Source organism: Macrobrachium nipponense, chromosome 16, assembly GCF_015104395.2.
Source record: "Macrobrachium nipponense isolate FS-2020 chromosome 16, ASM1510439v2, whole genome shotgun sequence".
In the NCBI taxonomy this organism is placed as follows: Eukaryota; Metazoa; Arthropoda; class Malacostraca; order Decapoda; family Palaemonidae; genus Macrobrachium; species Macrobrachium nipponense.
In genome coordinates this window covers 60498429-60509413 of record NC_087209.1, presented here as the reverse complement: position 1 = coordinate 60509413, position 10985 = coordinate 60498429, and the positions used below count along the sequence as shown (strand labels likewise).

Sequence of the window (10985 nt, the reverse complement as noted above, 5' to 3'; positions counted from 1 at the left end):
TTTTTTCGCTTTGTTTTGCTTTTTTCTTTAATGTTTAGTCTAAGAATGATGTTTTTTTGATGAATAGTAATTTATTTATCATTTTAATATGTTGATTTTTTTTATCATTCTAATAGGGCAAGAGTTTGTTGTTTTTCAAAGGTTCTTGGAGTAATGGAAAAACCTAAAAAAAAAAAAAAAAAATAAAAGAATTTTTTTTGTTTTTTTAGTCACGGTCACCTTCTGTCTTTTTTTTCTCTCTCTCTCTCTTTCTCGTCTTTTTTCAAATGCAACAACTTTTTTTTCTCACCACGGGCAGAAAAACTATTTCTGAATAAATATGAGTTTTTTAGATGTTGCAATATTTTTTCTTGTATTTCTGTCCGACACCATGTCGTATAAACAACACAATTTTTATTGGTTATTAAATCATAGACTATTTTCTTCTCGTATCAGCTTGAGTAAAAAACTTTTTTGAAATAAGTCGATTTTTAAATACATACTTTTGTACATTTATCAAAAAAAAAGTTATTTCGTAATAAAAAGCAGACTTCTATGTTTTTTTTTTTTTTTTTTTTTTTTTTATTTGGGACGTGTTGGGATTTTACAAATTGCTCTCCCAATTTCAATGATTTTTTGTTTTGTTTTGAGCAAGATATCGTCAAGAAATAATCTTATGTAAACAGTGATTCTGTAATATATCTAAATCTCTCATGTTTATCGGAGCCACTTTCCATTCTGCCTTGGCTCCAATTTCGCATCTGTTTTTAGAAAAGTCATCTTTAGTAATCCCTTCTATTTCATGTTGCTCTTCTTTTTCTATGAGACGTCGTTTGACTGTTGTGGAAACTATAGTAGGTTCACATCACCCGTCCATCTGATGTCTAAAAAGTATATCTAAGGAGAGGTGGAACATACATCTTGCCTATGTGAACTCTAGAGAGAGACTGACAGTTTCCAGCCCTGTGATTGGCTTATCAACAGCCAATCAGGAGCGTCGTAAGGGACTGGCCTAGACATCAGAGGCATGGTTGAAGTGAATCTATTATAGTATGGTTTCCATACTGCGCTCCATAGTAATGGGAGGTTATGGCTACTACTCACATTCTCCAAGTCTTAAGTTGCCGAAGGAGGTTAGTGCCGTCAGTGCACCTCAAGTGGTGCACTGCAGGCATTACTGAAGGAGTTCATAGCGTCAGTTCAGCCCCTGACTTCACCTTCATTTTAGCGTTTTACATTTTCCGTCCATCGTCGCTTCCTTGCTGTCGAATTTTTCTACCAATTACTTCTAATTGCAACTGTTGGATGTCGTGCAAGTTCCACCTTCTTATCCATGGACTTCATCAACGCCTCATTGGCGTGATCGGTTCTCTGGCATTCCACTGAGGGGTTAGAGATGTGTATTTCTGGTGATAGAAGTTCACTCTCGACGTGGTTCGGAAGTCACGTAAAGCCGTTGGTCCCGTTGCTGAATAACCACTGGTTCCATGCAACGTAAAAACACCATACAAACAAACAAATAAACAAACATGCTTCATCTCCAATGTTTTCTGAATCTCATAATCGCTGAATGGCCGAAAAGCAAAGGTACTTGACCTGAAAGTGTAAAATTACATAAAACCAAAACCAAATCAATGTGTTCAGAGAGAGTCACATCCAAAATTGCAACGAAATCGAGAAGTTCAGAGAGTCAACTGCATAGCAGCTGCATATCCACCACGCCAAGGTAATTCAGTAAAAGGAAATCTACAAGTTAAGAGTTATCTACAAAGCAACTATATTTCCACGCCAGGGTAACTTGATAAAAGAGCATTTCCCCTGCTTACTTTAAGGGGTGAAGTGTGGGCGTGTTCTGTTGACCACACTCTTACGTGGGCAGCTTACAGTTGGCTTACACGCGACAACTTTATTCCATAATTGCAGCGTAAATCCCCATTTTAATCCATTCCATTACAAGAAATCGTTTTCGCTTCCATTACCGGCGTAATGAGGCGCTATCTATGGAGATTAGCCATAAACAGCCAGTCTCATTACGTCTAATTGAGAATGATTGAAGCTATTGACGATCCTTTCCGCATTCATTACTGTCAGAGTGCATGCCATCGCTAACAATCAAATAGTTTTTTTTTCTTTTCTGAGGATCCGTAGTTACTTAATCGAGATTTTTTTTTTTTAGGTACTGGGTGTCGTCTTTAAAACTGATCGGAATATATTTCTCAAAAAAAGATGCCTGGATTTTGCTTTAGATTTACAGTATGTAAACGCTACTGCAGAGAACTAAAATATGTTTTTTTTTTTTTTTTTTTTTTCTTTCTCTGGTTTGAAGTTATTCCAATAGAAATTTCTGATTTTCATTATTCTCACGAGCCTTCATTCTTGAATGAAATAATGCTCCAAGTGAAATACTTATACGTATATATATATATATATATATATATATATATATATATGTGTGTGTGTGTGTGTGTGTGTGTGTGTAATGTATATATATGTATATATATATAGATATATATATATATATATATCTATATATATATATATATATATAATATTGCTTGATGATAATCTTCGTTACGCTCCTCCTAATTTTTATTTATTTATTTATTTATTTTGCAAGAACGTCTTGCCAAAATGAGCAAAATACCAAGTGATAAAACTGCATATTTTATAGATCACCTTTCTTACACTATTATATACTATTAATACTATTCCTCATTACCGCCTCTTAAAATAGTTTTTACAAACAAATGTAACAATATTTACTGAAATCAGAGAGCATATTGACGGAATGTTTAATAAAAAGCATTCGACATTTTTGGAGATGAACAAAAAAATTGCCATCAGAGACTAATCATCTCATACTTCTAAAGAGTATACTTGTTACCACGGCAACGAAACTGATGTGTTCTGCGACTTGGAATTAAAGTAGAAATACTCCACCGAAGAAATTTGGAAAAAGATACACAAGTGGCAATTATCCAGCTTTTCTTATATAAAAATTCTGACAGATTATAATAACAAGTCCAAAGTAAGTAGATTATCCTCCAGATATAGTTCATTACTCACTTGGGATAAAAAACAATTTTCAATTATTCCTGGGCCATATCTTTTTATGTTGCTTGAAATATTACAGAATAAGACATTTTGCTCTAACTAGATTGATTGATCTGTTCGTCTTACCTGTTGCTACTAATTTCTGAGTTGGGTTTACTTTCTGAAGTAGGACTTTTCTCACTCCTCGCCAGGTGAGATATTATCAATTTCCTCCCAAGAGCAATACCTGGTAACAGGCTTTTTCCCCACGCTGATTTTGTCGAATTTAACAGGGCATTGTTTTAACACACACACACACACTCTCTCTCTCTCTCTCTCTCTCTCTCTCTCTCTCTCTCTCTCTCTCTCTCTCTCTCTCTCTCTCTCCTACTGCTTGTGTAAATCTCTCTCTCTCATATCAAGAGCAGATCCTATCCCAAAAGCAGACTCCTTCCCAATAGTAGGACCCATCTCAAAAGTAGACCCCATCCCAAAAGCAGACCCCTTCCCAAAAGTAGGACCCATCCCAAAAGTTGAACCCATCTCAAAAGTCATCGGCTTCCCAGTTGAGCGACCGATCCACAAGAGACAACAATTTCGTACTCAGGGGCTACCGAGTATTACCGCTGGTCGCTGAGAGAGACACACACACCGTACAAACACACACACACACAGGAGAACGATCAACTTTGCCTGCGTCGTCATGCAGTAAGAATAACATCAAGCGTGCTTGGACCGACCTAATTCCGCCCTGAAAGCATTTCTCGTTTGATGGCTGACTGCAATGCCCACGAAATGTATTTACCCAACTACGATATTTGCTCTGTTCTGCTGAAAGGTTGAGGTGATTATGGCCTCTTGTTTCTCTGTGGGTCTAGAAGTGTGTGAGTAAATTTCTAGTTATTCTGTGATGTTTTATCGCTTTTTATTTTATTTCATTTTAGTTCTCAAGAAATAATGTCTTAGTTTTTGGTGATGTGGAACTAGACACAAGAGGAAATCATTCGTTGTAACGTGTAGTAATATTTTACAATTGTTAACAGATTGGTTATCGTTATTGTCAACATTCTCTCTCTCTCTCTCTCTCTCTCTCTCTCTCTCTCTCTCTCTCTCTCTCTCCGGCGCTTGTAATATCATCTCCCTTTAGGCTTCATATCTCTCTCTCTCTCTTCAAGATGTAGCATCATTTCCCTTTCGGGTTCAAGAAGTACTTGCATGTTGGAAAATAAAGACAGACGAACAGAAAGATTATATCAAAACACCTTCAAGCTTTCAGAGGGATGAGCTGAATCAGTTAAATCACGGCTTAGGGCTCTTTTCAACCTCACGGACAAGTAGTAAATATACTGGAACCTTTACGAACTCAGACACCCATTCTCAACCTTTTTTGGCTCATGCACCCTTTCATCATATGCCAGAATGTCTTTACCGGCCCTTCAGCCGCCCCCGCCCCCACCCCCACCCCACTCCCTCGCCCCTTTCTAAAATTGTCTGCCTCAAAAGGTGAATTCAAAATATGCAACAAAATACTAGCACAAACACACAAGCTAGCGGAGAAAAAGCCCAGCGTGACCTTTCAGTTGCACGGACCGATGCCCACTGCGTTTTGTGTAGTCTTAGAGCCAGTTTGAGCCTGCCAATCTGTGATCACAGTCCCCCCCTTGAAACTCTGACATTCCCTCCTAGGGAGGAATTCCTCCCTGGATGAGAACCACTTAGATTCTAGTACCATCCTTGCATTTTCAGTGAGGATCAATTACCAAATTGTGGCTGGTTGGTTCCGATTAACCAGTCGTTATATGCCAGCCAACGCCATTGAGTAGTAACATAAGGACGATACATCTGACATAGAGTAGGAAACCTGTTGTGGACCTCGAGACTGACCAGCCGGCAGAAACGACTGTAATATTTTTGCAAATGGCATTTCCTTAAAAAGAATTGCGGACTGAGAAGTAGTTACTAAATCTTCATTACTGATCGGGGCAGTAATACGTTAGGTTGGTGAACTGCCTCTCTCTCTCTCTCTCTCTCTCTCTCTCTCTCTCTCTCTCTCATTCGTTCTCCACCGATGTTAATATTTTTTATTTGTTATTCGTGTTCTCGTATTCTCTATTGTTCATTGTCTTTGGCAATTTTATGACCACGTACCCGGGGTAATAAATGTTTGGGTCATGCCCTCATGTTAGTGGTTAATTTTTGTAAACGTGGAAGCAGGCTGAATTACAAGACGGCTAAATCTGTGTCCACTGTAAAATTTTTATATATTATATATATACGTATATGTGTGTATAGATATATTGATAAGTATATACATATATATAGTATGTATATATATGGATATATATACATACGCACATACATACATACATATATATATATATATATATATATATATATATATATATTATATATATATATATGTATATATAGTATATGTATATATGTATATATTATATATATATATATATATATATATATATATATATATATATATATATATATATATATATATATATATATATATATATAATATATATTACAACCAATGACCCCATTGCCGGATGCATAGATTTGGTACCAGGGGACCACAGTCTCTCCTGGTTTAGGTATGCACAGGATTAATTACCACTCCTGACGTACTCATTACATGTCCACATTAGTCATAATAATCACAGGTAGGGATATGAAGCGAATACGAGAGCAAATAACCAAAATGTTGAAAGTGAAGAGGAGACAGTAAAACGGATGAAGGAGAAATAAATTGGATTCATCCGAGTGTAACAGCTGCCGCCGTAATTTACCAACGCAGGTTCAGAAACATACGAATTGAATGCCATCTCTCGACCTTTAATTCAGATCAGAGGAATGTGTTTTTTCATTTTATGGCGAGTAAAGGATATCTTTTACAGTTGGTAAATCTAATAGAAAATAATCATTTTTCAGCTTGAGATAATTTTTCTTCATCGAACTAGAAATCATTACAGAAATAAGGAATGAAGAAGGATATAAGTAACTCCGGTTTCCTATAGCGTTTGATATTAAATAGAAAACAAAATACTTTTATTTTCTTATATTGGTACAGAATTTTTTTCATTACTTTGAATTACCTAAAAGGGGAGAATACTTCATTGTATGTTAGGAAAACCATCGTAAAATACAAAAAAGAAATCTACTAGTACTTTCTAATACTGGGACAAAATGTTTTCTATGATGTTAAATAACCCCCCATCAACCCCTGCCCCCCCGACCCCCCCCGCAAAAAAAATACTTGATTCCTAGCTACGGAAAGCAAAAAAAGAAATTATTTATAATTCCATATATTGGGACGGATGTTTATGTTTTTCTGTTGTTAAAAAAAAACACAAACACACACAACACAAAATAGAATTAATTCTCTCTTACGGAAACCAACCACCAGAACTACATTTGAAGTAAGTAATCATTCAGCTTCTAATCGTTGTAATTCGAACAAAATCGGACTCAGTTCGTTCGATATAGATTAATTCAAACGTAATATTCCCCTGGCTCTCTCTCTCTCTCTCTCTCTCTCTCTCTCTCTCTCGTTAATCCAAACTCCTCGAACTTCCAGATTAGTTTAATTTCCTTCGTCTTGATAACTGTAGGCGTCATTATAACTCGAGATGGCTCCAAACATCCCCTTTGCACCGCATTATAGTACCTCGTCAGCGACCTTGATATTACTCTCTCTCTCTCTCTCTCTCTTCACTCTCTCTCTCTCTCTCTTTCTCTCTCTCTCTCTTTCTTTTTCATTTTCTCTGTCTCCTTCTCTCCCTTCCCACCTCACCCCCCACACCCCCATCTCTCTCTCGCTCTCATGGAGCTACGTACGACAGCCATCAAATCAGTTGCCCAAACATAGCCAGAGGATGCTCACAGTTTGCCTAATGTCAGAAGTTGCATTGCTTGTTTAGTGGGTCTTCGGTTGCCGAACTTGGCCATTGGCGGCAGCCTTTATGAAGCTTAATCCCCCCTCCCCCTCAACCCCCTCCAACGAGTAGTTTTTTATCTGGGGGAATTCTACACAGTCCGTTTCTGGGTAAATATCAAGTCACGCTTTCCCTTGTGAGTGTGTGTGTGTCACTTTTTGGAATTCGTAATGAAGTATGCTAATTATTTTCTGTGGTCACTTATAATTAATTTTTTTTATGATACGGGTCATGCTCCAAGTATGCTTCTTAATTTCCTGGTCACGTCAGTATGATTTTTTTTCCAGTAATGGACTAAAACAAGGATATGAGAGGCAATTCAATCTCCAATTTTTAACAATATTATTTTGATTCAAGGCTTACCCTTTCTCAATACAATAAGTCTGTTAGTCTTATTTTCCTTGTGGTCAGACGAGGAGGAATTAAACAGATATGAGAAGCAATATGGCAATTTGCAATTAAATGAATTATTTCAGTCAACCAATCGCAGGTTCATGTCATCTCTAGCAAAACAGCTGTCTCAAGAAACTCCATCTTTTACAGGTAGATTTACGACTGAGGGGAAAATTGCGTCTGACAGCCAGAACAATCGACCACTAAGAGACAAACGACAGTCTGACAACTTGTTTTAAGACACAGTCTAGGGAAATATGTTACCAATCTAGGGAAAAATGTTACCAGTCTAGCGGAAAAAGTTACCAGTCTAGAAAGAAATGTCACCATTCTAGGGAAAATTGTTACCAGTCTAGCGGAAAAAGTTACCAGTCTAGAAAGAAATGTCACCATTCTAGGGAAAATTGTTACCAGTCTAGCGGAAAAAGTTACCAGTCTAGAAAGAAATGTCACCATTCTAGGGAAAAATGTTACCAGTCTAGCGGAAAAAGTTACCAGTCTAGAAAGAATGTCACCATTCTAGGGAAAATTGTTACCAGTCTAGGGAAAATGTCACTAGTGCTGCGCTAATGAGAGAGAGAGAGAGAGAGAGAGAGAGAGAGAGAGAGAGAGAGAGAGAGAGAGAGACTTACACCACCAGCAGAAAACATAAAACCCGTTCCTTTACAATGTCACCTAAATTCTAACCCTATTTCCTCCCTCCCCCCTTAACCTGGCCCTCTAAACGCTTTCCTAAATTTTGTCCCCATCTCCTAAGGGGGTAGTGTCCACCCCCAAAACCCCTACCCCCACCCCATCCCTCCCAGATACCGCCTTCCTCCCAACCACTAGCAATATTCACAGGCAAACTTCGTCGTATTTTACTAGTGATAGAGATTCAATTGATTTCTAATATTTATTGTCCTCGTCGATTCTGTCTCCCTCCGAAATTCCTTCTCTTACCCTGGGCTGCTGTCTCCTCCTCCTCCTCATCCTCCGCCACTTTCTTCTCCTCCTCCTCCTCCTCCTGAAGTCACCTTCTTTCCTCTCGAATTTCCTCACTTAAGAACCTTAAGGTTCCCTTTATCCGCCAACCATCCGAAACGATTCGACGCTTCCTAAAGGTATCTATTATTTTATTTTTTATATTTTATCTATTCTATAAAATTTCGAGGACAAAGATTGGATGGTTTAAGCGACACCATCACCTTTATTTCATCTCCCAGTTAGTTTTTGTTGTGAGTTTTGATGGGTTTCTCTGTTTCTTTGAAAATGTGAAGGGTTAGAGAATACTTAATACAACTAATAACTTATATATGTATGTCGGTTATACAAGTTTATTTACATTATTTGCACTCTTCACATTACACCTCCGTAATTACTATCATAAGGTTGTGCACTGCAATGATAATATTATGTACACACACACACACACACACACACACACATATATATATATATATATATATATATATATATATATATATATGTATATATATATATATATATATATATATATATATATAATATATTTCATAATTCTTCCACTTAAATAAAAGCACCTTCAACTAATAGAGGTAAATATGAGCGGCGAATCGCATGAAGGGCCATACGTCAGAAATGCAGAATATTTATCGACACATTCACACAGAAATATATCAAAACCAATCACTTGAGCGCAGTGGACGGTAAAGTTTATTTCAGTTTTTCAATTATCTCTCTCTCTCTCTCTCTCTCTCTCTCTCTCTCTCTCTCTCTCTCTCCTCTCTCTCTCTCTGTACTGTGGCTCTGGGTTTTATTTATTTTTTTCCCTCAAAAGTGTGGACCATAGGGTCCTGAAACTGTCGTGTCTTCAATAAATATTTTAGGAAAAAATGTTGGGAGTTTTCTTTCAAAGTTTGCCTTGTATTTTTGGATCTGCGGTACTCTGCATTTTTCAGGCTGGGGTGCCTTGCTCAAAGGTTACGACGCTTTAGTATTTTTTTTTTTTTTTTTTTTTTTTTTTTGTATTTAGTCAAAATAATGAACACAACCACATTTGCATAGAGCACAGGTGAATTTACATATAATAGATCAAACGTATTCACTCACACTCACATTATATATATTATATATATATATATATATATATATATAATAGATATATAAAATGCGTGGTGTGCACGCACGTATGCATACATGTATATTCACACACACATATAATATATATATATATATATATATATATATATATATATATATATATATATATATATATATATATATATATATATATACATATATATACATATATACATATAATAATGAAAAGGAGCCCATAAAATGCCAAAATGTAGAAAGTAAATACTGTATTTCAGAATTTCAGAGATCAGCCCTCTCTCTCTTCAGGCAGGTAGTGAATGAGAAAAGTTACAGAAAAAGTAGTATTTGTACCAAGAGGTCCACAAGTAAGTCGTTTGACCAAGTAACACTGGTTGACAATTTCTCTATAATCTTCTTAATCGCTGGTTGAGGGGAAGATTTTATCTATAATATCTAAGTCCCAGGATCCCTTAGCGACGTTCTTTGTCTTTCTTTCTTTAATCAAAGCTGATTCTACCATCTGGCTTTTGAACTAACTGCTGCTATAAATTATGTGACAAATTCCTCTGTGATTATGGTTGTTTATGAGGTTGAAAATAGCTGAGCTCTGCTGTCCATACCTAACAAAACGTTTATGCTGCATTAATCTCTGGGGGAGTGATTTTCCTGTCGATCGCAGCTGTCCAAGCAAGGGATTTCATATACTCCGGTGTCTTTGGGGATTGGCTTTGTTGGACGTTAATCAGGGATTTATCTAAGGTATTTGAGTAAGTAAAAGCAAAAGGGTTAGAGTTTCCTAATGGCTGTGTCAATGTCTTAATCCTGTTCAGGTGTGGGATTTTAATTTTTATTTTGTTGTGAAGTGTCTCTTTGTTTTGAGGAGAACGGTAGAAGATTGTGTTCGCTTTATGAATAGCTTATGAACAGTCTTCTACCCTCATCTATATATATATATATATATATATATATATATATATATATATATATATATATATATATATATATATATATACATATATGAACTCATTTTACATTACACGAGCTCACCTGGTTAGTTACGTTTTATTTTTATCATTAATTATTATCTTTCCAGGTATTCCCTGGAAATATAGTTCAAGATACTCGCTGCATTCTCATCTGTAGATGAATCTATGGAGCCACAAGCAAGCAAAAAAAGAAAAAAAGAAAAAAAAAAAGTATGAATTTACAAGAATTTCTCCCGAATTATAAATGACGTTTTCTAATAACCGCCAAAAATTATACGGTTGTGATCACCTTCCAATCTCACAATTTTCCAGGTAAGTTCAGGTGAAGGCGTCGTCATTAAATTTTTTATCAGACAAAAGATTATGTCCCCAGTCCCCTCAGCCTCATGTTAAAAACAAGATGACAAACAGGTGTGGCCCACGAAGTCTTGTTCTAATTTGCATTATACATTGCAGACTTCATGAAGAATTCTCTTTTTAACAACTGAGGCACCCACTTACACACAGCTATACTTGTGCGCATATATATATATATATATATATATATATATATATATATGATATTATATGTATATATGTGTGTGTG

The 10985-nt window shown here is 36.2% G+C and overlaps 1 long non-coding RNA gene across 2 annotated transcripts in view; it reads left to right on the top strand.

Moving 5' to 3' along the window:
• The window catches only part of LOC135195760 (uncharacterized), a 99168-nt gene that overhangs the window by 81303 nt on the left and 6880 nt on the right, over positions 1 to 10985 (top strand). For both annotated transcript variants that reach the window (XR_010310239.1, XR_010310240.1), the window contains exon 4: positions 10507 to 10711. This is a non-coding gene — a long non-coding RNA (uncharacterized LOC135195760). The remainder of the gene's footprint in view (positions 1 to 10506; positions 10712 to 10985) is intronic.